Source organism: Hordeum vulgare, chromosome 7H (genome assembly GCF_904849725.1).
Source record: "Hordeum vulgare subsp. vulgare chromosome 7H, MorexV3_pseudomolecules_assembly, whole genome shotgun sequence".
NCBI lineage: Eukaryota > Viridiplantae > Streptophyta > Magnoliopsida > Poales > Poaceae > Hordeum > Hordeum vulgare.
Window position 1 is genome coordinate 254,810,119 of NC_058524.1, and position 17,089 is coordinate 254,827,207.

Genomic DNA, 17,089 nt, shown 5'->3' on the forward strand with positions numbered 1-17,089 from the left:
TTTGTTGGCCCATTAGCTCATATATTCGGCCCGTTATAGGTTTTTTGTACACTCCCCGAATTTATTTAATTAACCAGTAATTGCATAATTATTGAAAATTGCATATGGTTAAATTGCTAATAACTAATTAACCGCGCATCCGATTAAAAAAACTTTATATATGCAATATGTTCAGTATTTCGTGTAGATTAATAATATCCAACTTTCATGCATGTTAAAAGTATTTAAAAAGTTGTTTGCATTGTTTTACATGATGTCATATTAAAATGATTTAATTCATAGCCAATATACATACCGTGCATTGGTTTTAAAAACTTCATGCATGGAACGTGCTTATAATTATGTGTGGTTTCACAATATCTAACTTACAATCATGTTTAAATTGTTTAAACTTGTTGTTTAATTATATTTGCATAGACGCCGTGTTAAAACAATTTATAAGAGTTGCGTTGATTAAATTTATCCACATATGTAACTTGTCTAGAAAGATGTGTAGAACAACATGGTGGCATTTATATTGCTGTTTAACAACTCTAAAATTGTGTTATAGGCAGAACAACATCAAATTATAATTTGCATGAGGGAAATTTCAGGAATTGTTATTCGTTGTTCTGGACTCATTTAAACTTTCATAGAACTTCATGTAGTTTTCTAATTTCTTCTTGCATCCATTTTAACATGATTGTGGCTGTCATTTGCATACATTTTGCATTCATACCATATTATCTTGTGTTGGCCATATCTTGTAAATCGTAGCTTAGCTTCAAATGATCTATATATGTAAATCAACTAGAATGACGTGTAGAATCACATGGTCTAGTTTATTTTGCTGCTTAACAAATATAAGAGGTGTTTAGTACACATCTAGATCAATTTCAAAGTTCACATATGTGGTCATTTTGAAAATGTTATATGTTGTTTTCGACCTCATTTAAACTGCCTAGATAGTGTAGTTTATTTATGCTTCACCTCTTGCCATGTTTAAAGAACGTTTAATATTGATGAGTACCTAGACGAGTGTGAACTAAATATATGAACACGGAGTTTTTGCATATTGAGCTTTACTTAATGTGTAGTGTTTGATTGTTGTGAATTGTTTGTCATACCATGCATAATTAAATAGACATGCACCATATTTGATTGTGCACCATGTTTGAATATGTGTGGTGTTACCGCATGTTCATAGTTATTTTGGATTTTTATTTTTGATAGAGTTACGCAAGTGTGTCGAGTGTGAGGGTTCGTTCTTATTCCAAGTGGGTTCACACACTAGATGATCATTTCCCTAGATACCATTACTATCATTGCCATGTTATTTGTTTCGTTTGTTTCGCTACATCTCGCTGCATACCACTTAAATGTCAGCCTCCCAACATTGCCACGAAAAGCCTCTAACCCTTTCACAACCCAGCAATCCCTTGATTAGCTATGTTACTGCTCGCCCAGCCTTCTAATAGCATTGCTAGTTGGAGGTACAGTTGCTTCCATGTAAAAACATGGGTTCCTTGTTATATCACCATATTATTGCTATTTAATTTAATGGACCTATATACCTCGTAAAAGGCGGAACGCTTGGCCTTTTGGCTGGGTGTTTTGTTACGCTTTTGCCGCCTTAGTTTTGGCTATCGGTGTTAAGTTCCATATTGAGCGCTCATAACATGCTTGGTGTTGTTATGGGGACCCCGTTGATTTTTGTTTTGGGATAAAACTCTTCTGGCAAGTGTCAACATTGGTACTACATTTGCCTAATAAATAATGAACCGCATAGGGAGTACGTAACTCGTGGATAACTAATCAACCTCGGGCCAGTGCTCCTCATGAGTATTGGTCTAACCCAGAGCAGCTTATTAACGCCCCCAGGGCAACTTGGTGTTTCGGTGTGGTAACCATCGCTCATCCATCGTGTTGTGAGGATGAGATACGCGGCTCCTATCGGAATCGTCACACTAGTAGAAAACGGGCCTTTGGCCGGGACCCTTTAGTCTCGGTCTGCCTCTGGGCCGGGACTAAAGTCCCGGCCACGTCGCCCCAATTCTCAATGCCTCCCTCGAGGCTATAGTCCCGGCCCGTAAGGAGCCTTTAGTCCCGGTTCGTGTCCCAAACCGGGACTAAAGGGCTACGCGGTGGGCAGCCCGCATGTGCGCCACCTTTAGTCCCGGTTTGTGTCTCAAACCGGGACTAAAGTCCTCTGCCTATATATAGGACAACCCCCTCTCCCCACTTCGTTGCATTTTTCTTGGATGGAAGATTGTGGGTGGGTGCTTTCTCCCTACTTTTTTTGATGCACTAGAGGTGTTTGTTGAAATGTGTGTTAGTGCCATGCCGCTTCAGTTCACCGAACACAACTCCGATATGAGATGCCCGAGCCACGCTTAAACCTCTTCCTCTTTATTTCTACTTATTCTAAAAGGTTAGCAACTATATTTCCTCGTTTAGACCGTGCGGTACTAATTTTTAGGATCGTGATTGTATTTGATATACTGTCGTATAACACAGAGATGAGCCATCCATGGATGTACGATGATCGACGCACAACCGCTTACAGAGAAGGTGTGCATTCTTTTCGAGATGCGGCCGATGCGAACAAGCATGGTGGTGGCTATATGTTTTGTCCATGTGTTGAATGTCGGAATGAGAAGGATTACACTTCCTCAAGAGTCATTCAGAGCCACCTGCTTTGGTCCGGTTTTATGTCGGGCTATAATGTTTGGACCAAGCACGAAGAAAGAGGGGTTATGATGGAAGACGACGATGATACCGCAATGGAAGACAATGAAGAAGAAGATCAGGTTGAAGAACGGGAACCAGATGAGCCCACTGATGATCTTGGCCGGGTCATTTCTGATGCACGGCGAGGTTGCGACACGGAAAAGGAGAGGTTGCAGTTCGAGCAGATGTTACAGGACCACAACAAATTGTTGTACCCAACTTGTGAAGATGGCCAGAAGAAGCTGGGTAGCACACTGGAATTGCTGAAGTGGAAGGCAGAGACTGGTGTGACTGACTCGTCATTCGAAAAGTTGTTGATACTGATGAAGAAGATGCTTCCAAGAAAGAACGAATTGCCCGCCAGCACGTACGAAGCAAAGAAGCTTGTCTTCCCTCTAGGATTAGACGTGCATAAGATACATGCATGCCCTAATGACTGCATCCTCTACCGCGGTGAGAAGTACGAGAATATGGATAAATGCCCGGTATGCACTGCATTGCGGTATAAGATCAGAAAAAGATGACCCTGGTGATATTGAGGGCGAGCCACCCAGGAAGAGGGTTCCTGCCAAGGTGATGTGGTATGCTCCTATAATACCACGGTTGAAACGTCTGTTCAGAAATAAAGATCATGCGAAGTTGTTGCGATGGCACACGGAAGATCGTATGAAAGACGATAAGTTGAGGCACACCGCTGATGGTCGGCAGTGGAGAAAAATCGAGAGAGAGTTCCCGAGACTTCAGCTGACGCAAGGAACTTATGGTTAGGTGTGAGTACAGATGGCATGAATCCTTTTGGGGAGCAGAGTTGCAGTCACAGCACCTGGCCCGTTACTCTATGTATCTACAAGCTTCCTTCTTGGTTGTGCATGAAGCGGAAGTTCATTATGATGCCAGTGCTTATACAAGGTCCAAAGCAACCCGGCAACGATATTGATGTGTACCTAAGGCCATTAGTGGATGAACTTTTACAGCTGTGGGCCGAACCAGGTGTACGTGCGTGGGACGAGCACAAACAAGAGGAATTTGACCTTCGAGCGTTGCTTTTCGTAACCATCAATGATTGGCCTGCTCTTAGTAACATTTCAGGACAGTCAAACAAGGTATACCATGCATGCACGCACTGTTTGGATCAGACAGAAAGTATATATCTCGACAACTGTAGGAAGAATGTGTATCCGTACAATCGTAGTTTTCTTCCGCCCAAGCATCCCTTAAAGAAAAAATGCAAGCATTTCAATGGCAAGGCAGAACCCCGGGGGAAGCGTGTCATCCGTACTGGTGCTGAAGTATTTGATATGGTCAAAGATTTAAAAGTAATCTTTGGAAAGGGTCCTGGCAGCCAACCTGTTCCTAACGGCCCTGATAAGCGCGTACCCATGTGGAAGAAGAAATCTATGTTTTGGGAGCTACCCTACTGGGAAGTCCATGAGGTCCGCTCGGCAATCGACGTGATGCACCTGACGAAGAATCTCTGCGTGAATATTCTAGGCTTCCTGGGCTTGTATGGAAGTCAAAAGATACACCGGAAGCACGGGAGGACCAGGAACGTCATAAAGGAAGAGATGGCATGCATCAAGGGCAGTTTCAAGGGAGTGCGAGCTACGCTCTTACTAAGGAAGAGAAGGAAATCTTCTTTGAAGTCCTATTTAGTATCAAGGTCCCGACTGGCTTCTCGTCGAATATAAAGGGAATCGTAAATATGAAAGACAAAAAATTCCAAAACCTAAAGTCTCATGACTGCCACGTGCTTATGACGCAATTGCTTCCAGTTGCATTGAGGGGAATTCTACCGGAAAATGTTCGCCTGGCAATTGTGAAGTTATGTGCATTCCTCAATGCAATTTCTCAGAAGCTAATCGATCGAGAAAGTCTATCAGGGTTACAGATTGATGTGGTCCAATGTCTGGTCAGCTTTGAGTTGTTGTTCCCGCCATCCTTCTTCAATATAATGACACACCTCCTAGTTCACCTAGTCGAAGAGATTAGAATTCTCGGTCCTGTGTTTCTACACAATATGTTCCCCTTCGAGAGGTTCATGGGAGTCTTAAAGAAATTTGTTCGTAACCGTGCTAGGCCAGAAGGAAGCATCTCCAAGGGCTATGGAACAGAGGAGGTCATTGAGTTTTGTGTGTAGTTTCTTCCTGACCTTAAGCCGATTGGTGTTCCTGAATCTCGGTATGAGGGTAGGCTGACAGGAAAAGGCACACTAGGAAGTAAAGCAAAAGTATGTATGGACGGGCATTCTTTCTCTCAAGCACACTACACAGTTCTACACAATTCCACTGTGGTGGCTCCATATATCATGAGACACAAGAATATTCTACGCTCCGAAAACCCGGGGAAGGCTGACTCTTGGATTAGAGGGGAACACGAGAAGACTTTCGGCAGTTGGTTGCACACACATCTCATGAATGACGACACCGTTGGAGATGAGCTGTACTGTTTGGCTAGGCCACCATCTTCGACTATATGTACTTTCCAAGGGTATGATATAAATGGGAATACATTTTACACGGTTGCCCAAGATAAAAAGAGAACCAACCAAAATAGTGGTGTCCGCTTTGATGCAACAGACGAGAATGTGCACTGTTTGGAAACATATTACGGGTACAGAGAGGAGATATGGGAACTTGACTATGGACCTACTTTTAGAATCCCTTTATTTCGGTGCAAATGGGTGAAGCTGACAGGAGGCGGGGTAGTTGTAGACCAAAAGTACGGCATGACAACAGTGGATCTTAACAATCTTGCGTATATGGACGAACCATTTGTCCTAGCCAATGATATCGCTCAGGTTTTCTATGTGAAGGACATGTCTACATTAACGAGAAAAAGAAATCAACAAAAGAAGATATCATCCGATGAGCCAAAACGCCACATAGTTCTTTCAGGGAAAAGAAACATCGTGGGAGTAGATGACAAGACATACATGTCAAAAGATTATAATAAGTTTCATGAAATTCCGCCCTTCAAAGTGAAAACTGACCCAAGCATCCTACTGAATGATGAAGATTCTCCATGGCTACGACCGAGAAGAAAACAGAAATAATAGATAGGAATATTGGTGCAATAATGTAATAATGTATTAAACCTTTTATGTAATGCATGTATGGAACGTACTAAATTTCAAACACTTTTCATTTTCATATTATCCATGTAAGAGATGAGTTCTCGTTGGAAACCCTGATACTTCGAGAGAGATTGTCCGTTTTGTACACAAAGTGCATCCAGTTTTTGTCGTAGCCCTCACAACTTTTTAACACATGCTATGTGGGTGAAATTATGATAGCATGCCAACTTTCAACATTTTCAGAGTTCATTTGTAGTGCTTTTCAATTTCAGGGTTAACTAGCTCAAAAAAATAAGTAAATCCACGAAATATACCAAGTGAAGTCAGAAATTGTTGAAATTTTGTGTTGTGCCTTTGAATGGTGCATTTTGAACACACAAAAAGTATGGAGTTCAAATAAGTTCACAAAAATGAAATTCCTTTGTAAGAGATGAGTTCTCGTTCGAAACCCTGATACCTCGAGAGAGATTGTACGTTTTGTACACGAAGTGCATCCAGTTTTTGTCGTAGCCCTGTAAACTTTTTAACACATGCTATGTGGGTGAAATGATGATATCATGCCAACTTTCAACATTTTCAGAGTTCATTTGTAGTGCTTTTCAATTTCAGGGTCAACTAGCTAAAAAAAAAAAGTAAATCCACGAAATATACCAAATGAAGTCAGAAATTGTTGAAATTTTGTGGTGTGCCTTTGAATGGTGCATTTTGAACACACAAAAAGTATGGAGTTCAAATAAGTTCACAAAAATGAAATCCCTTTGTAAGAGATGAGTTCTCGTTTGAAACCCTGATACTTCGAGAGAGATTGTACGTTTTGTACATGAAGTGCATCCAGTTTTTGTCGTAGCCCTCTCAACTTTTTAACACATGCTATGTGGGTGAAATGATGATAGCATGCCAACTTTCAACATTTTCATAGTTCATTTGTAGTGCTTTTCAATTTCAGGGTCAACTACCTCAAAAGAAATAAGTAAATCCACGAAATATACCAAATGAAGTCAGAAATTGTTGAAATTTTGTGGTGTGCCTTTGAATGGTGCATTTTGAACACACAAAAAGTATGGAGTTCAAATAAGTTCACAAAAATGAAATCCCTTTGTAAGAGATGAGTTCTCGTTCGAAACCCTGATACTTCGAGAGAGATTGTACGTTTTGTACATGAAGTGCATCCAGTTTTTGTCGTAGCCCTCTCAACTTTTTAACACATGCTATGTGGGTGAAATGATGATAGCATGCCAACTTTCAACATTTTCAGAGTTCATTTATAGTGCTTTTCAATTTCAGGGTCAACTAGCTCAAAAAAAAAAGTAAATCCACGAAATATACCAAATGAAGTCAGAAATTGTTGAAATTTTGTGGTGTGCCTTTGAATGGTGCATTTTGAACACACAAAAAGTATGGAGTTCAAATAAGTTCACAAAAATGAAATCCCTTTGTAAGAGATGAGTTCTCATTCGAAACCCTGATATTTCGAGAGAGATTGTCTGATTTGTACACGAAGTGCATCCAGTTTTTGTCGTAGCCCTCTCAACTTTTTAACACATCCTATGTGGGTGAAATAATGATAGCATGCGAACTTTCAACATTTTCAGAGTTCATTTGTAGTGCTTTTCAATTTCAGGGTCAACTAGCTCAAAAAAAAAGTAAATCCACGAAATATACCAAATGAAGTCAAAAAGTATGGAGTTCAAAAAACCATATTATGAAATTAAATATTATCATTGGCGATTCATCTCTATTATGAAATCGAATATATAAAAAAACCATTGCAGAACATATGACCAAATTAATACAAGTTCATCATCACATTAAAGCCAAAGAACAGTAGTGATCAAATGTTATTATTGCAAAAAATAAATACATATAGTTCTCTCATAAAAACAACATACAACTATGTAAAACATTTAAATGCAACAACAAACGCGATCAAAATCGCAACTAAGGTCACAATTGACCCAACAACATAATGATACCAAGCCTCTTTATCAATGGCATATTTTCTAATATTCCTAATCTTCAAGCGCATTTCATCCATCTTCAAGCGCATTGCATCCATCTTCAACCGGATCGCATCGATCTTCATCTTGCGATCATCGATGACATCGGCGACATGCAACTCCAGTTCCATATTCTTATCCTCAATTATTTTCAATTTTTTCTTCAAGTATTTGTTTTCTTTTTCAACCAAATTTAACTTCTAGACAAGAATTTTTATGTGGGTTGGAATTTCCGGTTCACATACCTCCTAGATTAAAAATATATATGTCACATTGGTCGTCATAATTGTCATAAACACTAAATAAAACAAATAGTTATAAAAGATAATATATACCACATCCGAATCATAGACAGGATGAGGGCCGACGGAGGCGGATACCAAAACCATCGCACTATATAATAACAAAAAATAATGAAAGTGAGTAATTTATACAAGTATGTATCTAAATCATACAAGTAAGATTTTTTTGATTTTAAAAAGAAGATAAGAACAAGAGGCTCACCGCGGTGGTGCTCGCAGTTGGTGCATGGCCAAACCTAGACAAATATTAAGGAAAATGGAGCTTGGAGGTCGAGCTTGGAGAGGAGAAAGCTTAAGTAGAGTGGCTCGGGCATTTCATCGAACACGTCATGTGCATGAACTAGAGTGGCAAGAGCATGGCATGGTCACACTTCAACAACCAAAAAACAGGGGATATGGTGGCCAGGGGCGAGGGTTTATATAGGCAACACTTTAGTCCCGGTTCTTGCCACGCCCCGGGACTAAAGGCCCCTGCTTCCCGCCATCTGGTCTGCCGAAAAAGGGCCTTTAGTCCCGGGTCGTGGCTCCACCCGGGACTAAAGGGGTGTCTTTGTCCCGGTTCGAGCCACGCCCCGGGACTAAAGGCCCCTGCTTCCCGCCTTCTGGTCAGCCGAAAAACGGGCTTTAGTCCCGGTTCGTGGCTCCACCCGGGACTAAAGGGTCTTTAGTCCCGGATCGAGCCCCGAACCGGGACTAAAGATTCACCTGTATAAGCGGGAGTTAGAATATTTCGAACCCAAATCGTCCATTTTCTCTTCTTCTTCCTCTCGTTCTCCTGCCCGGCGCGGCAAGCGACGATCTCGACGACGCCGTCAGGCTGCCCGCCGTCCTGCTCGCCGCCGCCTGCCGTCGCCGTCGTCCTGCTCGCCGCCACCGTCCTCCTCGCCGCGCGCCGCCGTCCTCCTCGCCGCGCGCCGCCGTCCTCCTCGCCGCGCACCGTCGACACCTCCGGCCGGTAAGCCCCACGCCCCCTCCTCCCCAACACTCCGGCCAGCACAAGCAAAGAATAAAAAGGAGCAGAAAGGATGAAAAAAGAGAAGAAAAGAAGAAAAAGGAAAATAAAAGAAGCAAAAGGAGAAGAAAGGAAGAAAAAGGAGAAGAAAAGAAGAAAAAGGAGAAGAAAGGAAGAAAAAGGAGAAGAAAGGAAGAAAAATAGAAGAAAGGAAGAAAAAGGAGAAGAAAGGAAAAAAAGGAGAAGAAAAGAAGAAAAAGGAGAAGAAAGGAAGAAAAAGGAGAAGAAAAGAAGAAAAAGGAGAAGAAAAGAAGAAAAAGGGAAGAAAAGAAGAAAAAGGAGAAGAAAGGAAGAAAAAGGAGAAGAAGAAGAGGAGGAGAAGAAAAGAAGAAAAAGGAGAATAAGAAGAGGAGGAGAGGAGAAGAAGAGGAAAAATAGAAGAAGATGAGAGGAGAAGTAGTAGAAGAAGAGGAGAAGTAGAAGAAGAAGTAGAAGAAGAGGAGAAATAGAAGAAGAGGAAAAATTAGTTTAGGGTTACAAGAAGAAGAAATATTTTTGTTGTCATTTAATTTTGCTATTGTATCGTGTATATGCTTAAGTGTTAATAGTGTTTCTTAGATTATTGCTTAATTTTGCTATTGTATATGCTTAAGTGTTAATAGTTTAATTTTTCTATTGTGTATGCTTAAGTGTTAATAGTTTATTTTTAGCAAGAAAATTAATAGAACTAGTTTAATTTTGCTATTGTATATGCTTAAGTGTCCGGGACTGGGCGCCGCCCGGCTGGTATTTTAGAGTTTAGGTTCTAGCCAAGACACGGGACTAAAGGTCCTCCTATATAAAACGAGCCTTTGAAGTTTCCAACCCCTCTTATATAGTTTGTTAGTTTATTAGTTAATCAAATGTCCGTTTTTTGCAGAACTATGGATCCACATATCAGGAACCTCAAAGAGGAAGAAGTTCTCGAAGAATTAATCAAAGACGGCCCCGACGTTGAACCAGCCGAATCTCCGACGTCATATCTAAACGACTCCGGATATGGAATGGAGGTTGAGCGACACGAAGATGAAGCCGATGGGGCAGGAGATAGGTCCAATGACGGAGAAGGTGATAGCTCCACTGATGGAGAAGCCGGTGGAGAAGCCGGTGAAGAAATAATAAAGTCCGGCGAGGTATACATATGAAGTTCGACAATCACTTGTAATATGTGAAAAATATTGGAGATAGCTCTATATTGTATACATATACATTCATTTGACGAATGTTTCTCCCTATTAGGCCTCCACATCGAGCAAATCTACGAAACGAGGCCCGACTAGAAAGTTAGATGCACGGACGCATTACACCTTTGAGGTGATAATGCCTAAGGGCGAACCCAAGCTTCCTAAGAATGCTGCTGACACATGCAAGAAGCAATGCGGAGTTCTCGTTAGGGATCACGTCCCGATCAGCATTCAGGAGTGGAACAAGCGCAAATGGGCAGCCGATAGTGACTATGTCGCCGAAAGGTACAAAGATAATCTTTGGAATGATCTCATGTCACATTTCAACCTGCCAGAATGTGAGAATGAAGACGCCGCAGATAAACTGAGGGCCAAAGTCAAGCAGTGGACTCTAAAGAAGATGGCCGAACTGTTCCATAGCTGGAAGAAGAAGCTATGGAAAAACAATCTGAAGACAAACAAAGTGCCAGTATTCGAGGGGTATCTAGCCAAGCAGGCAAATCACTGGAAGGAATTTCAAGAGTACAAGGAGTCAGAAGATGCCCTGGCATTATCAAAAAAGAACAAGATGAATGCCGACAAGAAGAAATATCACCACAAGCTTGGGCCAGGGGGCTATGAGACTGCTATCCCAAAGTGGGAAAAGAAAGAGCAAGATCTGATAGATAAAGGCATCGTACCTGAACCACTCCGTGATGAGTGGGAATTGAGAGCAAGAAATTGGTTCCTTGCGCATGGTGGGTCGTACGACGAAAAAACAGGGGACCTCATCTGCAATTACAATCTTAGGATTCCCAGGGAGAATTGGAAAAGGATAGTGAAAGAAATTAAGGAGGGTCAAAGAAAGTTCACTGCAGATAGAGATAAAGATTTGCTCACACTGGTCCTCGGCAATGACGAACATGGAGGACGAACGCGAGGCTTCGGTCCATCTTACTCGTGGTGGCTTGGGTTTGCCAGAGACCAAGACACTTACAGAAGCCGAGAGAGAGCAAAGAAGCGGCAGCAGGTTGAGGAGAATGACAAGTTCAACCAGTTGCTTGCCAGGATTAACGAGCAACAGAAGCAGATTCATGAGCTTAGAGGAGTACCGTGCCAGGAAGATCCTGCACTTGATATTACCGGCACCCCATCTAAGCGGAAAAGCAGCGTGGCTGAATCTGAGGCCCCGCCCGACGATGAACGAAGAATGATAGAGGGCGGTCCCGGCTACCCCGTCGATGGAATCAATGATTCAACATCATGTGAACTTCATAAAAATTTAAGAACATATCCATGAAGGTGGCCGTCGGACAAGCTTTACCTTCTGGCCCTAATGCACGCTGGCATGGCCGTGAGATTCCAGTTGGCTTTGCTAAAGTCGGGGTGGATGAAATCATGACGGGGTTTAATGATATGGAGCTCGACATATCTGGACCCGAAGATGAGAGGACACTTGGAGAAGTACTGGGTGGAGTCATCCTATGGGACAAGAAATACATCAAGCTTCCAGGCTCGGCCCCAAGGACAACACCGCCTCCGAGTCGTCGCAGGTCACCTACACCTCCATTACCTCCAAGCCCTCCACATGACGTCGGCCAGAACAACACGAGTCCATCTCGATCACCGCCACCGGACTTGGGTCGTCCGTCTCCGCCGCTGCCCGCTCCGGATACAAACCCTAAGCCTGCCACGGATACAAAGCGGGAGCGTGCCACCAAGAACGCTCCGCCGCTGCCCGCTCCGGATACAAACCCTGAGCCTGCCACGGATACAAAGCGGGAGCGTGCCACCAAGTACGCTCCGCCGCCGCCCGCTCCGGATACAAACCCTGAGCCTGCCACGGATACAAAGCGGGAGCGTGCCACCAAGAATGCTCCGCCGCCGCCTGCTCCGGATACAAAGCCTGAGCCTGCCACGGATACAAAGCGGGAGCGTGCCACCAAGAACGCTCCGCCGCCGCCCGCTCCGGATACAATGCCTGAGCCTACCACGGATACAAACCGGGACCGTGCCACCAAGAACGCTCCGGCCCCGCCCGCTCCGGATACAAAGCCTGAGCCTGCCACGGATACAAAGCGGGAGCATGCCACCAAGAACGCTCGGCCGCCGCCCGCTCCGGATACAAAGCCTGAGCCTGCCACGGATACAAAGCGGGAGCATGCCACCAAGAACACTCCGCCGCCGCCCGCTCCGGATAAAAAGCCTGAGCCTGCCATGGATACAAAGCAGGAGCGTGCCACCAAGAACGCAACGCCGCCGCCCGCTCCGGATACAAAGCCTGAGCCTGCCACGGATACAAAGCGGGAGCGTGCCACCAAGAACGCTCCACCGACGACTCCTAAGCCACAGAGCACCCCAAAGCGCAAACGGTCGCCCCTCCCAAAGGTACGTCATGCTAATCTTCCTATCGGACCTTATGATCGTACCCCCGAGGAAAACGCCAGGATAGCAAAGGAACATCATGATGCGAAAATGAAAAAGAAGGAACCCGAGCCCCGCCCGGAATACACCTATAAGCAAATAGCATTTGCAAAATACTTCATGACCCTTCCATCACAGTATGGCTTACACCATAAGCCTGATGACTATACACGCACATTGCATAAGGAAGTGAAAAAGAGCAGATCTCGATCACCGCCGCCGGACTTGGGTCGTCCGTCTCCGCCGCCGCCCGCTCCGGATACTAAGCGGGAGCGTGCCACCAAGAACGCTCCGCCGACGATTCCTAAGCCACAGAGCACCCCAAAGCGCAAACGGTCGCCCCTCCCAAAGGTACATCATGCTAATCTTCCTATCAGACCTTATGACTTACACCATAAGCCTGATGACTATACACGCACATTGCAGAAGGAAGTGAAAAAGAGCAGTTCAACTACAAGCAAGAAAAAATCAGACGTTCCTCAGCTTGGACAACAGGCCAAACAGTCGATCCCACCCCTCAAGGTGTTAACCGAGAATGTTCCCCCTCCGGTGCAGGGGCTAGCTTTAGAAAGAGCAAAGGAGTTGGCGGCTGCATGTGGTATCTCGGTTGAAGAATTGATGTCTTCCCAAGACGACAAGATACCCAAGGCTGTGGTATCCCCTAAGCCAAAGTTTGTCATGGGAGAGCCTTTGGTCAGCAAAGATGATCTCCCAACAAATATGTGTTACTTGCATAAATGGTACTTAAGTGAATCAAAGAATGGGAGAACGATGATCGTGCTGAGTGTCCCACAGGAGTACTACGGCCGCCCCAAAGAAATCCATATCGACTTTGATGAACTCTTCCAGATGTACAATGGCGACGCCCTCGACAAATCGCTTATGAGTTGCTATTGTCTTTAAGTTTTTCAATTCGTTGTCTACATATAACTTGTTTAGTTATTTCAATTCATTGTCTATATATAACTTGTACTCTATTATGCAGAATGAAGATTCTGGAGTGTAAAAGTAAGAGCATCATAAATATTGGGTTTATTGACCCAGATAAAATACATATAGCGACGCTAACTGATTATCCCAAGGAGACGGAGGAAAACCTTCTAAGGTTTCTAACAGATCAAAATTTCTGTGACCACATACTGTTTCCATACAACTTCAGGTGAGGGTCTTTACTCTGTTGTGTCCATTCACTTATAAGTGTAATTGATAAGTTACTCACACACACACATATATATACATGTGCAACTTCCATTGGATTCTATTGGAGATTCAAATTGATAAGGGAAGAGTTGATGCCTTCGACCCATTATCGAGACCCTTGGAACAGTTCCAAAGCCTGCAGGACATGCTCCAAGGGTAATTTCAATCATTCTTGCGCTCTATCGGTCTCTTTCGATGATTTTCTGATATATCAATTAATGAAAAACATAGCAAATCATTATCCTTGTCGGGCAGGGTTTGGAAGCAGTTCAAGTGCGTGACTCCCGGTAACTTTCTTGAGAAGCCGACCTTTAGAGCGGCTCAGGTAAGTAGTAGTATGACATACTTCTATTTTCAATACATTTATGATGCTAGATTATTATTTTGATTATATATATTCTATTCTCGTAAAGTGCGACCAGCATCCACGGGGAACACATCTATGCGGATACTATGTTTGCGAGACCATTCGCACGTTAACCTCTGAGCACAAGGATCACAGATTTGACGTAAGCAATGAACATTCAGACCTCTATTTTTACCCGTCATTCTTTGTTATCATGATTGATATTCATATTCATCTCCTCTTCTTATATAGCACACGGCCATGACGACGAAGGTGCTACCAGAGCAACGCGCGGTTGCTGTTGCAGAGGAGCTTGCGACCTTTCTGAGGACGGAAGCTATAGATGACAAAGGACGATTTAGTGTAGCTAGGGGCCATTACTGATGTTCGTCCATGTAATCAAATAGACGGGCTCTAGTCCCGATAATTCAGATCTCCATATAATTATATATATATGCTTGCTTGTAACATAAGTTAATCTTATATATATATATGCATAATTATTTCTATTTAAATTATATGAAAACTAATTCCCGAACACCAAACGAGGCACCACGTTAATCTCCCGAACACCTAAACCCTAAAACCCTAAAACCCAAAAATAATTTCATTCAAAAAAAACCCAAAAATAAGCAAAATCTGAAACTCTTTAGTCCCTGTCCGTGTAATGAACCGGGACTAAAGGGCCTGCCCCTGGGGCGCTACGAGGCGCCCACGTGGAGCACCTTTAGTCCCGGCTTGTGACAGGGCCGGGACTAAAGGTTAGGCCTTTAGTCCCGATTGGTGAACCGGGACTAAAGCCCCTTACGGCCCGGGGCTGTAGGCCCCGTCCGCACTAGTTTCAATGCGTCGGGCGGCCTTGCTAGATTTATTTTACCTTTATCGAATGTCTTGTGGTAGGGATTCCGAGGATACTTTGGGCTATCTCGAGGTTGAGGTTTTTCACCAGGAACCCGAGGAGATCACGGGTTTTCCGTTGTTCAGGTTTTCGACGCAGCATGTGGTAGTTTGTTATGGACTAGTTGGAGCACCCCTACAGGGTTAAATCTTTCTGTGAGCCGTGTCTGCGGTTATGTGATAGAGCACCCGTGCGGAGTTAGATATTTCTCAGAGCCGTGCTCGTGGTTATGTGGCAACTTGGAAACTTTGTTTAACATCCATTTTTAGATAACGTGAAGTAAACTTAAATTAAACTTGGCAACTGTGTGCGTAACCATGATTGTCTCTTCTCATGAGTCCTGCATGTGGAAGAGGACACGTAGGATTATGTTTGACGTAAGTAGGTGTTTAGGATCACTTCGTGATCGTTATTAGTTCACGTCTGTTAAGGGTAGATCACCCCCTCTTTTATTCTTGTACTCGTAAGTTAGCCACTCAAATAAATTCTTAGTCATCTGATGTAGCCTCACTACCTCACCACTTAACCATAGCTCCCCCATTAAGCTTTGCTAGTCTTCATACCTTCGGAAATGAGATTGTTGAGTCCGTGTGACTCACAAATTACTACAACAACAGCTGCACGTACAGGTAAAGCGATACTTTGACGTGAGCGCGATGATTGTTCTGTTTGAAGCTTTTCTTGTTCTTATTCATCGATCTAGGATTAGTTCCACGCCGACAGTTTGGGATAGAAATGATGTACATCATTCTTTTATTGTTTGTTTCTGTCCGTAGTCACTCCCTGCTCTTCTGCAAAATGATTGAATGTATTTCGTACTGTGTTGTTCATGTTGTAGCTTGTGGCGAGTGTATGCCAATTCCATATATTCATCTATTATGTACATGTACTTGTAGCGATATCCAGTCTCGCAAAACCACGAGATGCGCTTCTATCCATGTCGAGGCTCTCGAACCAAAATAAGAATATGATCGCATTTTGGGCATTACACAAGCAACCGATTTCACATACTGCTTATTCTTCTTGAAAATATTTAAGAGGAATCACATGAACTTGAAGAATTGTTGAACGAACCATCAGTAAGAATTCAGAAACTAATGAGGATACTATGAATGAATGGAAATACATGATAATAAAGTGATCATGATCCGACTAGAGAAAACCAGAATGAGCCACCGGTAAGAATTTTGAGAGAACGAATGAAGAGACATCAATTTAGAAGAATTGGAGAATGAGAGCTCAAAGCTGAAATTAAGATATCTTTGAAATGCACGAGATAGACATGGAAGGAATTTCTCACGAACCAAAAAATTTGAGAGTATATCATGGAGATGAAACCATAAATCTCCAAGAATGGACCAAGATTTAAAAGAAACTCATCTTTGGTCTTCAACCTACAAAATGATGGCACGAAACACCACCAAGAATCCCTGAGACATAGTAAAATGAATAAGGAAAAGTTGACCCAATGATCAAAATAATTCAAAAGCAATCTTGGATGAAGGAATATGACTAATATAATTTATTCTTACGTCACATGTGAGAACAACTAGAGATCTCTGGAAAAGATTATAAGAGCCGGGTGAGATCATGGGAAAGCGTGTGGGTTATGGGCCCACTCAAAAGAAAACACCATTGAAACAATTGCTTTGGAAGAGAGATTGCACCAGTCCAATGAAAAATTGATGAGGTGAGAACCTCAAAATACCTTCAGCGTATTTCGAATGGAAACACAGATCTTCTCGGATATGCTAAAAACTCCAAATAGAATATCGAGGTGAATAAACAAGAGAGGCTTGGACAAGATCTTTCAACATAGAAAATAATTGAACGGATGAAATGGATATGATGAACACCGAGAGGTTGAAGCGAATCCAACATGAAAGAAAACAAGAACAAAGAATGATGAATTCATAACACTTGAGCATCTTTACAATGAATTACGAGACACTATATGGAAGACAAGATAGTGGGAGCATCAATGAA